This window comes from Salmo salar, chromosome ssa22, assembly GCF_905237065.1.
Source record: "Salmo salar chromosome ssa22, Ssal_v3.1, whole genome shotgun sequence".
Classification (NCBI taxonomy): Eukaryota; Metazoa; Chordata; class Actinopteri; order Salmoniformes; family Salmonidae; genus Salmo; species Salmo salar.
The window spans coordinates 43,753,827-43,768,562 of record NC_059463.1 but is presented as its reverse complement, the minus strand read 5'-3'; the positions used below and the strand labels follow the sequence as shown (position 1 = coordinate 43,768,562).

Sequence of the window (14,736 nt, the reverse complement as noted above, 5' to 3'; positions counted from 1 at the left end):
GGGTGCGTTCTCAGTCCCCTCTTCTGTACTCCCTGTTCACCCACGACTGCGTGGCCATGCACGCATCCAAGTCAATCATCAAGTTTGCAGACGACACTACAGTGGTAGGCTTGATTACCAACAACGACGAGACGGCCTACAGGGAGGAGGTGAGGGCCCTCGGAGTGTGGTGTCAGGAAAATAACCTCTCACTCAATGTCAACAAAACAAAAGAGATGATCGTGGACTTCAGGAAACAGCAGAGGTAGCACCCCCCTATCTACATTGACGGGACAGTAGTGGAGAGGGTGGAGAGTTTTAAGTTCCTCGGCGTACACATCACGGACAAACTGAAATGGTCCACCCACACAGACAGCGAATTTCTTCAGCCTCAGGAGGCTGAAGAAATTCAGCCTGTCACCAAAAACACTCACAATCTTTTACAGATGCACAATTGAGAGCATCCTGTCGGGCTGTATCACGGCCTGGTACGGCAGCTGCTCCGCCCATAACCGGAAGGCTCTCCAGAGGGTAGTGAGGTCTGCACAACGCATCACCGGGTGCAAACTACCTGCCCTCCAGGACACCTACAGCACCCGATGTCACAGGAAGGCCAAAAAGATCAAGGACAGCAACCACCCGAGCCACTGCCTGTTCACCCTGCTATCATCCAGAAGGTGAGGTCAGTACAGGTGCATCAAAGCTGGAAACGAGAGACAGAAGCTGTTTTTCAATCTCAAGGCCATCAGAATGTTAAACAGCCATCACTAACATTGAGTGGCTGCTGCCAACATACTGACTCATCTCTAGCCACTTTAATAATGGGATAATTGATGTAATCAATTTATCACTTGCCACTTTATATTAGATAATGTTTACATAACCTACATTATTCATCTCATATGTATATACTGTACGCCATACCATCTACTGGATCTTGCCATCTTGATGTATCACTAGCCACTTTAAACAATGCCACTTTATATGTTTTCATAATTTACATTACTCATCTCATATGTATATACTGTACTCTATGCCATCCTGATGTAATGTATCACTAGCCACCTTAAACAATGCCGCTTTATATGTTTTCATACCCTACAATACTCATCTCATATGTATACACTGTACTCCATACCATCTGTTACATCTTGCCTACGCCGTTCGGCCATCACTCATTTATATATTTTTATGTACATATTCGTATTCATTCCTTTACACTTGTGTGTACAAGGTAGTTGTTGTGGAATTGGTAGATTACTTGTTAGATATTACTGCATGGTCAGAACTAGAAGCACAAGCATTTTGCTACACTTGCATTAACACCTGCTAACCATGTGTATGTGACAAATACATTTGATTTGTACACAACCCAATTACAGAAAAGCAACAATACAGATTGCTAGGGATTCGAGTTGACATGATGCAATGAGCGCGCAACTAGCTGCAGTCATTCCTGGCTCATGGAACTTCAAAGGTAACTATCCCCTTTTACAAAGCATTAGCTGCAGTTCTAGCCACATGGAAATACACTGAACCAAAATAAATGCAATTTGTGACAGATTTGACTGAGTTAGTCAATTGAAATAAGGTATCTGTATTCCATAGATTAGGGCCTAATTTAAGATAGGGGTGTAGATCATAAAAACAGTATCTGGTGACCTCTTCAATGGCTGTGCGAAGTTGCTGGATATTCGTGGGACCTAGAACATGCTGTCGTACACGTATACCCGTCTGCACATTATGCCCTGAATCTATTCTACCACGCCCAGAAATCTTTTATTCTTTGTCCCCAACGCTCTAGACGACCAGTTTTGATAGCCTTTAGCCGTACCCTCATCCTACTCCTCCTCTGTTCCTCGGGTGATGTGGAGGCTAACCCAGGCCCTGCATGTCCCCAGGCACCCTCATTTGTTGACTTCTGTCATACTTTCCAGGTCTATACCCAAACAGTTCGAACTTCTAATTTTAAAAATTAATCTCTCCAGAAATGTCTCTCTCACTGTTGCCGCCTGTTATCGACCCCTTTCCGCTCACAGCTGTGCCCTGGACACCATATGTGAATTGATCGTGCCCATCTAGCTTCAGAGTTCGTTCTGTTAGGTGACCTAAACTGGGATATGCTTAACACCCCGGCAGTCCTACAATCTAAGCTAGATGCCCTCAATCTCACACAAATCATCAAGGAACCCACCAGGTAAGACCCTAAATCTGTAAACATGGGCACCCTCATAGACATTATCCTGACCAACTTGCCCTCAAAATAAATCTGCTGTTTTCAGTCAAGATCTCAGCGATCACTGCCTCATTGCCTGTATCCGCTATGGGTCCGCGGTCAAACGCTCCCTTAAACACTTCTGCGAGCAGGCCTTTCTAATCGACCTGGCTCGGGTATCCTGGAAGGATATTGACCTCATCCCGTCAGTCGAGGATGCCTGGTCGTTCTTTAAAAGTAATTTCCTCACCATCTTAGATAAGCATGCCCCTTTCAAAAAATGTAGAACTAAGAACAGATAGCCCTTGGTTCACTCCAGACCTGACTGCCCTTGACCAGCACAAAAACATCCTGTGGCGAACTGCAATAGCATCGAATAGTCCCCGCGATATGCAACTGTTCAGGGAAGTCAGGAACCAATACACAGTCAGGCAGGAAAGTAAAGGCTAGCTTTTTCAAGCAGAAATGTGCATCCTGTAGCTCTAACTCCAAAAGGTTTTGGGACACTGTAAAGTCCATTGAGAACAAGAGCACCTCCTCCCAGTTGCCTGCTGCACTGAGGCTAGGTAACACGGTCATCACCGATAAATCCATGATAATCAAAAATTTCAATTTCAACTCCATTTCAAATTTCAACTCCTACCCCGGCCAACAGCTCCGCTGGTCACGGGTGCACCTCAGCCATGCTCAAGGTACTAAACGATATCATAACCGCCATCGATAAAAGACAGTACTGTGCAGCTGTCTTCATCGACCTGGCCAAGGCTTTCGTCTCTGTCAATCACGGTATTCTTATTGACAGACTCAATAGCCTTGGTTTCTCTAATGACTGCCTCGCCTGGTTCACCAACTACTTCTGAGTTCAGTGTGTAAAATCGGAGGGCCTGTTGTCCGGACCTCTGGCAGTCTCTATGGGGGTACCACAGGGTTCAATTCTCGGGCCGACTCTTTTCTCTGTATATATCAATGATGTCACTCTTACTGCAGGTGATTCCCTGATCCACCTCTAAGCAGACGACACCATTCTGTATACATCTGGCCCTTCCTTGGACACTGTGCTAACTAACATCCAAACGAGCTTCAATGCCATACAACTCTCCTTCCGTGGCCTCCAACTGCTCTTAAACGCTAGTAAAACCAAATGCATGCTTTTCAACCGTTTGCTGCCCGCACCCGCCCGCCCGACCAGCATCACCACTCTGGACGGCTCTGACCTAGAATATGTGGACAACTATAAATACTTAGGTGTCTGGCTAGACTGTAAACTCTCCTTCCAGACTCATATTAAACATCTCCAATCCAAAATCAAATCTAGAATCGGCTTTCCATTTCACAACAAAGACTCCTTCACTCACGCCGCCAAACTTACACTAGTAAAACTGAGGATCCTACCGATCCTCGACTTCGACGATGTCATCTACAAAATAGCTTCCAATACTCTGCTCAGCAAACTGGATGCAGTCTATCACAGTGCCATCCGTTTTGTTACCAAATCACCTTATACCACCCACCACTGCGACCTGTATGCTCTAGTCGCCAGACCCACTGGCTCCAGGTCACCTATAAGTCTATGCTAGGTAAAGCTCTGCCTTATCTCAGCTCACTGGTCACGATAACAACACCCACCCGTAGCACACGTTCTAGCAGGTATATCTCACTGATCATCCCCAAAGCCAACACCTAATTTGGCCGCCTTTCCTTCCAGTTCTCTGCTGCCAGTGACTGGAACGAATTCCAAAAATCGCTGGAGACTTATATTTCCCTCACTAACTTTAAACATCAGCTATCTGAGCAGCTAACCGATCGCTGCAGCTGTACATAGTCCATCTGTAAATAGCCCACCCAATCTACCTACCCCATCCCCATAGTGTTTGTTTTTTTACTTTTCTGCGCATCATCATCTGCTCATTTATCACTCCAGTGTTAATCTGCTAAATTGTAACTCTTTGCTACTATGGCCTTTTGCACACACTGTATATAGACTTTTTTCCTACTGTGTCATTGACTTGTTTATTGTGTTATTGGCTTATTGTTTATTCCATGTGTAACTCTGTTGTCTGTCACACTGCTTTGCTTTATCTTGGCCAGGTCGCAGCTGTAAATGAGAACTTGTTCTCAACTAGCCTACCTGGTTAAATAACGGTGAAACAAAAATAATCCAGAGCATCCCAAACATGCTCAATGGCTAACGAGTATGCGGACCATGGAGGAACTGGGACATTTTCAGCTCCCGTGAATTATGTATAGATCCTTATGACGAGGCTGCGGATGAATGGCACAATAATGGGGACTCAGGATAAAATGCAATTGTGCTTGTCTGCCCATACCATGACCCCATGATGGGGCACTGTTGACATCAGCAAACCGCTCACCCACAACGCCATACAGTCTGCCCAGTACACTTTAAACCAGAATTCATCTGTGAAGAGCCCACTTCTCCAGTGTGTCAGTGGCCATCGAAGGTGAGCATTTTCCCACTGAAGTCAGGTCAAGACAAGAATTGCAGATGAGCTTCACTGAGAAAGTGTGCGTAGAAATTCTTTGGTTGCGCAAACCCAGATTCATCAGCTGTCCGAGTGGCCGCTCTCACAACCCCGTTGGTGAAGAAGCCAGATGTGTTCTGGGCTGGCACAGATACACGTGGTCTGCAGTTGAGGCTGATTGGACGTACTTCCAAAATGACACCTGAAGCAGCTTATGGTGGAGAAATGAACATCCCTGCAGTCAGCATGCCAATTGCACACTCACTCAAAACTGCACATTTTAGTGGCCTTTAAACACACATGGCGCATCTCTGGAATAAACATGCCATTTAATCAGCTTCTGGATATGCCACACCTGTCACACAGATTGCATAAATGTTCCAGCATTTCTAATCTTTTATTTCAGCTGATGAAACATGTTGCATTTATATTTTTGTTCAGTATATTTCAGACACATCAGGTAGGTAGCGTATATAATATTTAGTTGAAAAATGGTTAAAAGCAAGTTTACGGTGAACAGATTTGATAGAGAAAAATGGACATTAAAGTATTTACACAAGGGGGATGTATAATTACATTAAGGTCAAGGCACTGAGCTGAATATTCATTCACTTTCAGTGTGAAGTGCGTTGAGGATAGGGAGGGGAAGGTATAAAATTGAGACAAACACTGATTACACAAGTCAATCTGCTTCCAACCTCATTGGGTGGTTAAAGTAAAAAATAAGCAATACATTTTTTTTAAATATGCACAAAACTAAGAAATGTTCAGTCTCATCCAAATCCCCTATTCAACATTTTTCTTCAGTCTGGGGGGTCTCTGGGGCCACCCCCTCTATTGCCTCACTCTTTCGTTTCTTTTTGTCTATGGGGTCTCCATCCTGTTGCTGGAGCCTCTTCCTTCATTTGGACAGCTTCCTCTGCTGCATGCTTCTTTACCACAGCGACGTCACCTTCTCCCTATTAGCATAAACCCATAATAGAAAACACATTAGGATGTTTCATAATTTCTCCATGGCATAAGTTTTAATTGCAGTATGACAAGAGCTGTAATGTCCGACTCACTTCAGTGATTTGGTCTACAGGAGAAGACCAGCCAATGGTTCGGAGTCAAGTTAGTTTAGCATGTCGTACACTGAGAGAGAACCACGTAGAAGGGTCAAATCCCAAATCTAAACATGCTTTCAGTTTCCGGACAGAGCTAAAGCAATACATACCTCTTCATCGCCTGTGGAAAGGGCTGCCAGCTTCTTCTCCCGCATCCTACATTTCTTCTCCAATTTGATCTTTATCTCAGCTGCCACCTCTCCTGCCTAGGAGTGGTAAGCCAAACAGCATGGTTAAACAGCAAATACTTCTAGAAGACTAGGTGCTAGTGGCACTGATGTGTTTGGAGCTGTGTCAGGCTCATTAAATCAGTTAAACCCCCACGTTTGAGTCGGGGAAAGTGTCGTCATCACTCACAGCAGATTAGCTAAACATCTACAAGGAAAGAGTCCTAAAAGCAGGGTTCATACACATTGACAGATGGAATTTCATTACTTGTAACCAAATTTTTCATGACCAACGCATACAAAAGTACACGTAATGTATTGACACTGGTCTCTGATCCCATGCTTAAAATTACATTAACAGAAATGTCCATTACATTTCAGATTTGACGATTTTCTAACTCTTCCACGCCTAGAAATCACAATTTTCAAATTCCATTACTTTGCTCTGATTTTTATGACCGTACAAACGCTGTAAAATCATGCTCACAAACCCAAGAAAATTAATCCCATGTCAGTGACATAGCCCACCTGTATCACAGCCTCTCATGACATCCAGGTTCTTACGAGGCGCCTCGGCCGTCTCGTAGAATGACAGGCGCTCCTCCACCTGGTCACGTAGCTTGTCGCCAAACACACAGGTGGGCACCTCTGTCGGAGGGAGAGGAAACGTCAATACCACCGTAGGAGCACGGGGCAGCAGTAGTCAAGAGACCAAAGCTTTGCTCAGTATTTAGCTAGTCACCATCATCTACCCAGAGGTGGATTACTGTTGACGAAAAATAAGAACATCATTGCAAATAATCCAGAAGGGTCATAACAATCAACGGTTGGAACATCTGTTTTTCCAAAGTGTCTTTCACTGGAAACCCTACATCCATTCCCCACACACAGGGCTCTGAAGACCCGTGACACTTTGGAAAAACAGATGTTCCAACCGTTGATTGTTGATTCTTCTACACAAGAATTTATTGGTTGAGTATGGCATGTAGGTGTTACAGTAACTACCTCTGCACACTAGGCAGCCGCTCAGACTGTGGGGGTGAGTAAGGGAAAGGGATGACTCTGAGGGGGGTCACACCCCCAGTCACCCTTCTCTGCTTAGCCCCAGCCCTGCCCGTTTCCCCAGCAGGGAGTGGGTGCCCCAGTACCTGAACAGGGCCTTCTCAGCACCCAGGATCTGCACGGTGGAGGCTGGGTACTTGGCCAGGTTGCTGGCATGGGAGATCAGACGTGCTCCCACCTAAAGGAGGAAGAAACACCACGTCAGAGGTTGGCCAATGAACATGTCACCATGAGCTGAGGTGTCAGGGACTGTCAGCACCGATGGAAGACTCAACACAAAGAATTCAGAGGATTGACAGATTTGGTATAAACATCATTCGGTCCCCTTAGGAAGAGTATGTAGATTGGACATTTGCTGAATCTAATTAGTACGCACCACATCTCCTATAAGGGCAGCCAGGTTGGGGGCCACCTGGCTCATCTTAGAGCGCAGGTACTCCTGTAGTTCCAGCCTGTAGGCAGCTAGCGAGACCACACGGTTGGACAACCTCTCAATGTTGATCAGGTCGATGGGAGAGATGTCCATGCCTACAGAAAGCCATGGGAAACCAGTTTCAGCGGCAGTCTCGATACCCAGACACAGGAATTCAATGTACAAACATCTCCACTGTGAAGACAAGGGAAGATGACTGAAATATACGTTTTGTATCTCCTGACAGGATCCGCAGGGAGGATTTGAGCCTACACTACAGGTTTATGAGAAAACTATCACACTCTTCCCCTGTGTTGGTCATATAGGACACTTAAAGTCCCAGATGGCCCAAAAAGGGGTTGGTTTTATAAGTGTGTATAATATACTGTGTGGCTTGACTGACCCATGGAGCTGCGGGATGCCTCCAGGACAGCCTGGGCCTTAGCACTATCCATCACTACCTCCTCCAGGCTCTCTAGACTCTCCTCGCTCAGCTCCTTTCTGTTGCCGATCAGCTGGGCCATCTTGCAGTACGTAGAGTTGTCAGTCACTATCTTGATCAGCTCTGGGAAGTGGTAGCCATACCACTCACTATAAAGCAGAAGGGGAGTGGCGAGCAGAAGTTTGGAAATGTTAGGATAGTCTCAACCAGGTTGAAGGCATACCTGACATTTATACTGCGGGACTGTCAGCACTGATGGAACACTCAACATAAAGAGTTCAGGGGATTGACAGATTTGGTATAATCATCATTTGGTCCCGTTAGCAAGACTGCCGAGTGGATGGTTGTTGGGTCTACTACTACGTACCCTATGAGGGAGACTTGACATTCACAGCAGCTGTACGCACACGCATGGAGAACGTGTTGATGTCCTTGTCCAGCTGGTCCAGGAGGGCGATGGACTGGATGATCATGTCGGACCTGTTGACGTTGAACTTGACCTTGGCTCTGGAGTAGCTGTGGCCCAGACCTAGTTGAGCCTTGGAGGCAGCCTGGGCAGTCAGCCCCTTTACCAAGGAGTGGAAGTGGAGACGCACCTTCAGGGGAGAGACGGGTAGTGACGTTGAGTATGCACGGTGGAGGCACTTTCACGGCCCTAGGTCATTCGCCCTGGCGGCCTTTCAGATTTTCACTATAAACCATCACGAGGGTCAGGGGTTGATTATATTGACATCACCACAGGCCAGGTTTCGCCAGCTACAAACAAGTTACTAGTCACAACATAAAAGACGAGATGACCCCCCCCCCCAAAAAAAAAGTTTTTTACTTTTACTGTAGTTCATGTGAGTCCTCACCTCTCAGTATCTCTGACACCACTCCACCAGTCTGGATAGACAGGCCCAGCTCCTCCTGCAGAGCTCCTCCTATCTTGGCATCACCCACCCCCAGCATCGCCTTCTTCTTACCCCCTATGGGCAGGTTAGTGTCCAGGAACAGCTTCAGGTCAGTGTGGACCACACCTGAAACAAGTCAGGGTGTTATGAGGAAACTTTTTAATTATTTATAATCGACTAAGATAAGATAATCAGTTGTGGGTGTGTTGAAACATACATACTGACTAATGCCATCTGGTATCATAAAGATAGCCAGGCCCAGATGTTCAGGTTTGATGATGTGTCAGCACAGTGATTCAGTGGATTGACAGATTTTTGATACATCATTACATCTGAGCAAGGACTAGAATGGAGTAAATTAAAGCAAGCAACTCACCTTCCGATATGGCATTATGTTTTCTAGTGCAGCCTGAGCAGACTTGAATGGGAAGAAAGCGGCTAGGCTCACCATACCATGGAATTTCGCAATGTTTAGAATGCAGTCTACAACCTGTGGAATATGGGTGATTAGTAACTTGGCCCAACGGTCATCAATTATGGGTAAATCCTAATAAAAATGTACATATTTGGAAGTGGTTATTCGTACCGGAGGCAAAAGCATGGCAACTTCTTCCACCTCCTTGACGACAAAGAGTGCATATCCTGCTGCATGCTCAAAGAGCACGTGCAACAGCACCTGCAGAAGACACAGCAGGTTAAAATGTTTGTACAGTATAGAATGTGGCTAACAGTGACAAACAAAACGATGGAATCACAACGTAAGTAGTGAAACATTATGGGGCTTGGGCAATAACGCACCGCTTGCATTTAGCTGAGGAACATGCAACTCAGTTCACACACACAGGCAGAGTCGTTGCTCACACATCCCGCTACCAGGTGAGTTACCATCAGTCGATTTGAATAAAAATTTAAATTCTGAAAACATTTAACTGTACAACTTCAGTCCTTCCGTGGTGTTGAAATTCATACTTTTATTATTATTTTGTAATAGCGAATAGACTTCTCCCCCTCGTGTGCACCTACTTAAACTGAGAGTCAGTTGGGTCCATGCTATCTGGAATCCTTGTGACAACCATTTTTATTTTAACTAGGCAAGTCAGTTAAGAACAAAATCGTATTTACAATGATGACCTAGGAACAGTTGGTAAACTGCCTTGTTCATGGGCAGAACAGATTTTTACCTTGTCAGCTCGGGGATTCGATCTAGCATCATTTTGATTACTGGCCCAATGCTCTAACCACTAGGCTACCAGCCGCCCAAACCATACCACCCATTGAAGATGAAATAAATGGTTAGAGTAAGGGTATGGATATCCCAAGGATTCTTGAATGGGCAGACCGATTGAATTAGCACATGCTGACAAACCGTACAGGTAAGCTTTTCGGAATCAACCGAAGACAATGTTGCTGCTAGCAAATTGCGCGACCATTTATCAAAACCCATCTCCGCCAGGATATGCCCTCAACTATCACCAAGCCGGTATACTGCCAGGATGGAAATAGCCACGCGGCGCAGATAATGCCAAGTGGACAAGAGAAAGGATGTTTAGCGAGAATAAAGTCACATGCCAGAAGTGGACTATGGTCAGCGCAGCCTACGGGTCGTGTGACGTGATAATGTCTACCCAACAAAAATAAATGCAACAAGTTACAGTTCATATAACAAATCAGTACATTTAAAGAAATTCATTATGCCCTAATCCCGTCTTTCTTAAAGTATGGGTCGCGACGTGTCAGTGTACATTTATAATAGTTTCATTATTTACTGGAACTGATTTGGCCAAGTGCATCTGCACTCTGCTCAGTTTGGCAGCTGTGCGAGTGGGATATGCCCGTGTGCTTCGCAGTTCCCCGGATCTTTTTTCTGCATTTTCTTGAAGACCACTCCGTGACACACGATGCAGCGCTGTCGTCCAGGCAGCAGATGCGCTGTCAGCCATTGACTTGTCGTTCCCACTCGCCGGTCATCAAATGGACTCATGCTAGCCACAAGTTCTGACTGACCTCAATTGTCATGAAACGGCTATACAGCGATGAGTTTCTCTTTCATACAAACTGATAACGAGGAGCGCCCACAATGTCTTTTGTGTGTGGAAGTGCTTAGTAATGAGACTCGCATAACGAAAAAAAATGTATAAAACGACACGTCCTGATCAAACATCCACAGCAACCTGATGGTAAACCCAGGGAGTTCTTTCAGAACAGGGCAGAAAGCGTCAGGAAAGTGCTTCGACAGTGGAAAAGTCAGCTAGCAAGGCATTGTCATTTTATAACAGGTGATAAGCAGTAATAAGGGAGTACTGACTGACTCATAGTAGATCTGAGTTTCTCTTTCAAACAATTCCCTGGCCTTGTACACAGCTAATAGCTAACATTTACCAAAGCAAGCTAGCTACTGATAGTGCAACCCTAGTAACAGTACAGATGATGAAAAATGATCAGGCCTACTGTACAGCTACTGTAGAAATGATTTAAAACTAGTCTAGGTTGGAACTGTTGCTGTTAAAATACAATAATTTTTATTCTTAACTGGAATAAACTGATTGAGGCAAGATGCTTTTTGAGGCAAACACCCAGTTGTGGGTTGTTCATCTACAGCAGGAAGCAGTAGATGTTCTGGTCCAGTTTGGCACCACATACCTATGTGAGTCAGGGTTCACAACTCTGACATACTTAGAAAACAAGTACAGAAACAGTTTCAAGGCTTAGCATGACCTCAGTGTTGTACTGACAAAAACAGAGCCCAGAATAGACATGCTCTCATTAGGACTGGGTCTGTTTTCTGGTCTACAGAGGTGATCAATCACTTTATTCCAGGTCAGAATAAAACACATGTTGTATTTTAACAGCAACAGTTCCAACCTAGACTTTCTTTCCACAATTATTTCTACAGTAAAATGTACAGTAGGCCTGAACATTTTTCATCTGTACTGTTACTTAGGGTTGCACTATCAAAAAGCCTGTGTGTGTGTTCTGTTATTCATCTGTGTGATCAATCCATTTATTCCAGTTCAGAATGAAAAGTATTCATCGTATTTTAATAGCAACAGTAACAACCTAGACAGATATGCAAGAGTGTTTTTAATGGGGGAAAATAGGCTGAAAAAGTTTAAGAACCCATGCCCTAATCTATGGATTTCACATGACTGGGCAGGGGTGCATCATGGGTGGGTCTTGGAGGGTATAGGCCCACCCACTAGGGAGCCAGGCCCAGCCAATCAGAATTAATCCCCGGGTTTATTACAGACAGAGACCCCAATGAGGAGGTCCTGGGCTGGCATGGTTTGTCTGCACTGCAAAATTCTCTCAAACGAGGTAGTTTATGGCAGACACATGAACATTTAATTCTCTGGTAACAGCTCTGGTGGACATTCCTGCAGGCAGCATGACAATTGCACACTCCCTCAAAACTTGAGACATTTGTGGCATGGTGTTGTGTGACAAAACTGCACATTGTAATGACCATGCTGTTAAAAACAGCTTCTTGATATGCTACACCTGTCTGGTGGCTGGATTATTTTGGCAAAGGAAAAATGCTCACTAACTGGGATGTAAACACATTTCTATTCAATTTGAGAGAAACTTAGTGTCTACGGTTAATTTCGGTGATTTTCTATTTCAGCTCATGAAACCAACACTTTACATGTTGCGTTTAGATTTTTTTCAGTGTAGGGACTAGATAGTATTTCTCCAAAATACTGTAACGTGCCCCTATTTGAACTTGCGCGTCATTAAACCAAGACTACTGTCATCATGTGTTGTGGGGATCAATACGCAGAACCCATAGCATACATATTGTAAAGATATTTAAACCTGTTTAGGATAGGGGGCAGTATTTTCACGGCCGGATGAAAAAACGTACCCGATTTAAACTGGTTACTACTCTTGCCCAGAAACGAGAATATGCATATTATTAGTAGATTTTGATAGAAAACACTGACGTTTCTAAAACTGTTTGAATGGTGTCTGAGTATAACAGAACTCATATGGCAGGCAAAAACCTGAGAAAATTCCAAGCAGGAAGTGGACTGTCAGAATTGTAGTTCTTTTGATTCTCTATCGAAACTACAGTATCTGTGGGGTTACGTTGCACTTTCTAAGGCTTCCATTGGCTGTCTAAAGCCTTCAGAAAGCAGATTGAGCCTTCTCCTGTCTCTGGGCAGAGTATAGTAGCTCAGTTTCTCAGTGGTCTGCCTGGGGACAAAGAGATTGGATATGCGCATTCACGCGAGCACACTTATCTTTTCCTCCTTGAATGAATACACTATTGTCTGGTTGGAATATTATCGCTATTTTACGAGAAAAATACCATAAAAATAGATTTTAAACAGCGTTTGACATGCTTCTAAGTACGGTAATGGAACATTTCAACTTTTTTGTCTCGAAATGCGCTTGCGCGTTACCCTTTGGATAGTGACCTGAACGCACAAACAAAATGGAGGTATTTGGACATAACTATGGATTATTTGGAACAAAAACATTTCTTGTGGAAGTAGCAGTCCTGGGAGTGCATTCTGACAAAGATTAGCAAAGGTAATACAATATTTCTAATACTAATTCTGAGTTCAGTTTGCCCCGAACTTGGCGGGTGTCAAAATAGCTAGCCGTGATGGCTGAGCTATGTACTCAGAATATTGAAAAATGTGCTTTCGCCGAAAAGCTATTTTAAAACCTGACATAGCGATTGCATAAAGGAGTTCTGTATCTATAATTGTTATGTATTTTGTCAACGTAATTCACCGGAAGTTTTTGGTGGGAATACATGTTCTGAACATCACATGCCTATGTAAAAAGCTGTTTTTGGATATAAATATGAACAAAACATACATGTATTGTATAACATAATGTCCTAGGAGTGTCATCTGATGAAGATCAAAGGTTAGTGCTTCATTTAGCTGTGTTTTGGGTTTTTGTGACATATATGCTTGCTTGGAAAATGGCTGTGTGATTATTTTGGTCTATGTACTCTCCTAACAATCTAATGTTTTGCTTTCGCTGTAAAGCCTTTTTGTAAAGCCTTTTTTTTAAAATCGGACAATGTGGTTACATCAAGGACAAGTGCATCTATAAAATGGTGTAAAATAGTCGTATGTTTGAGAAATTGAAATTATAGGATTTTTGAGGGTTTTGTATTTCGCGCCACGCTGTTGCATTGGATATTGGCTAGACGCCTAGATGCAAAAGATTTTAAACTAGTCCATTACCTACTTAACAGTTATAGCAAATGTTTACCAAATTAGGCTGTTATCAATAACTATGTTAAATGTGTTCATTAAATCACATGTATGCTTTCCTTTCGCAAATCTGGCTTTTTAACGAGGCTGAGGCCTAGTTGAGAGGCCGCCAACACATTTCCAATCTTTGCTGAGAACGCTAACGTTGGGTAATGACCGTCAATTTGGAATATAACGCTAATTGCATGCAGTAAATGTTTTATTCTGATATGATAAATCAAACACGTTTTTGTAACTATTAACTTGCCAACTCTTCACCTTTCGAACCTGAAATGGAATCTATGCCATATAAGTTAGCTAGTTGGGTAAACTAACGTTAATTTTTGGTATTTCAAATGCTGAAACGTATAACAAAAAAAATATCTTACCATGATTGCACAATCTCTGATGCTATGCGTGTCCTTTCCTCTGCTTCACGAATGTAGAAAGACTCTTTTAGTTTTCAACACGCGGCTACATGACCGTATTACCGTGGGGTCGACTTTGTATCGCGAGATTCATGAACTCTGCGTCATGTCGTGCACTACCTGTTGATTGGTGAATGATGAGCTCAGTTGGGAGGGACAGAGAAGATGGAAAGGATGCTGTGAGCGAGGCTTATGATGGGCTTTAGGCAAATTATTGCAATGGGGATTTCTATGGAGTATCACAGCCATAATATCAGCCTATATAAATACCTATAGATCTGCAAATGAATACAATCTTTAATAAGTATTTAGCTTAATCTGATTTGAATGTCATTC

The 14,736-nt window shown here is 43.8% G+C and overlaps 2 non-coding genes and 1 pseudogene across 2 annotated transcripts; all 3 read right to left on the bottom strand.

The window, feature by feature from the left end:
* Positions 1–5,055: 5,055 nt before the first annotated feature.
* Positions 5,056–14,467, bottom strand: LOC106583360 (nucleolar protein 56-like; annotated as a pseudogene).
* On the bottom strand, positions 5,727–5,858 carry LOC123729742 (small nucleolar RNA SNORA42/SNORA80 family). The gene has a single exon (XR_006761449.1). It is a non-coding gene; the product is annotated as a small nucleolar RNA SNORA42/SNORA80 family (small nucleolar RNA).
* Positions 6,075–6,141, bottom strand: LOC123729741 (small nucleolar RNA SNORD57). The gene has a single exon (XR_006761448.1). It is a non-coding gene; the product is annotated as a small nucleolar RNA SNORD57 (small nucleolar RNA).
* Positions 14,468–14,736: the final 269 nt, after the last annotated feature.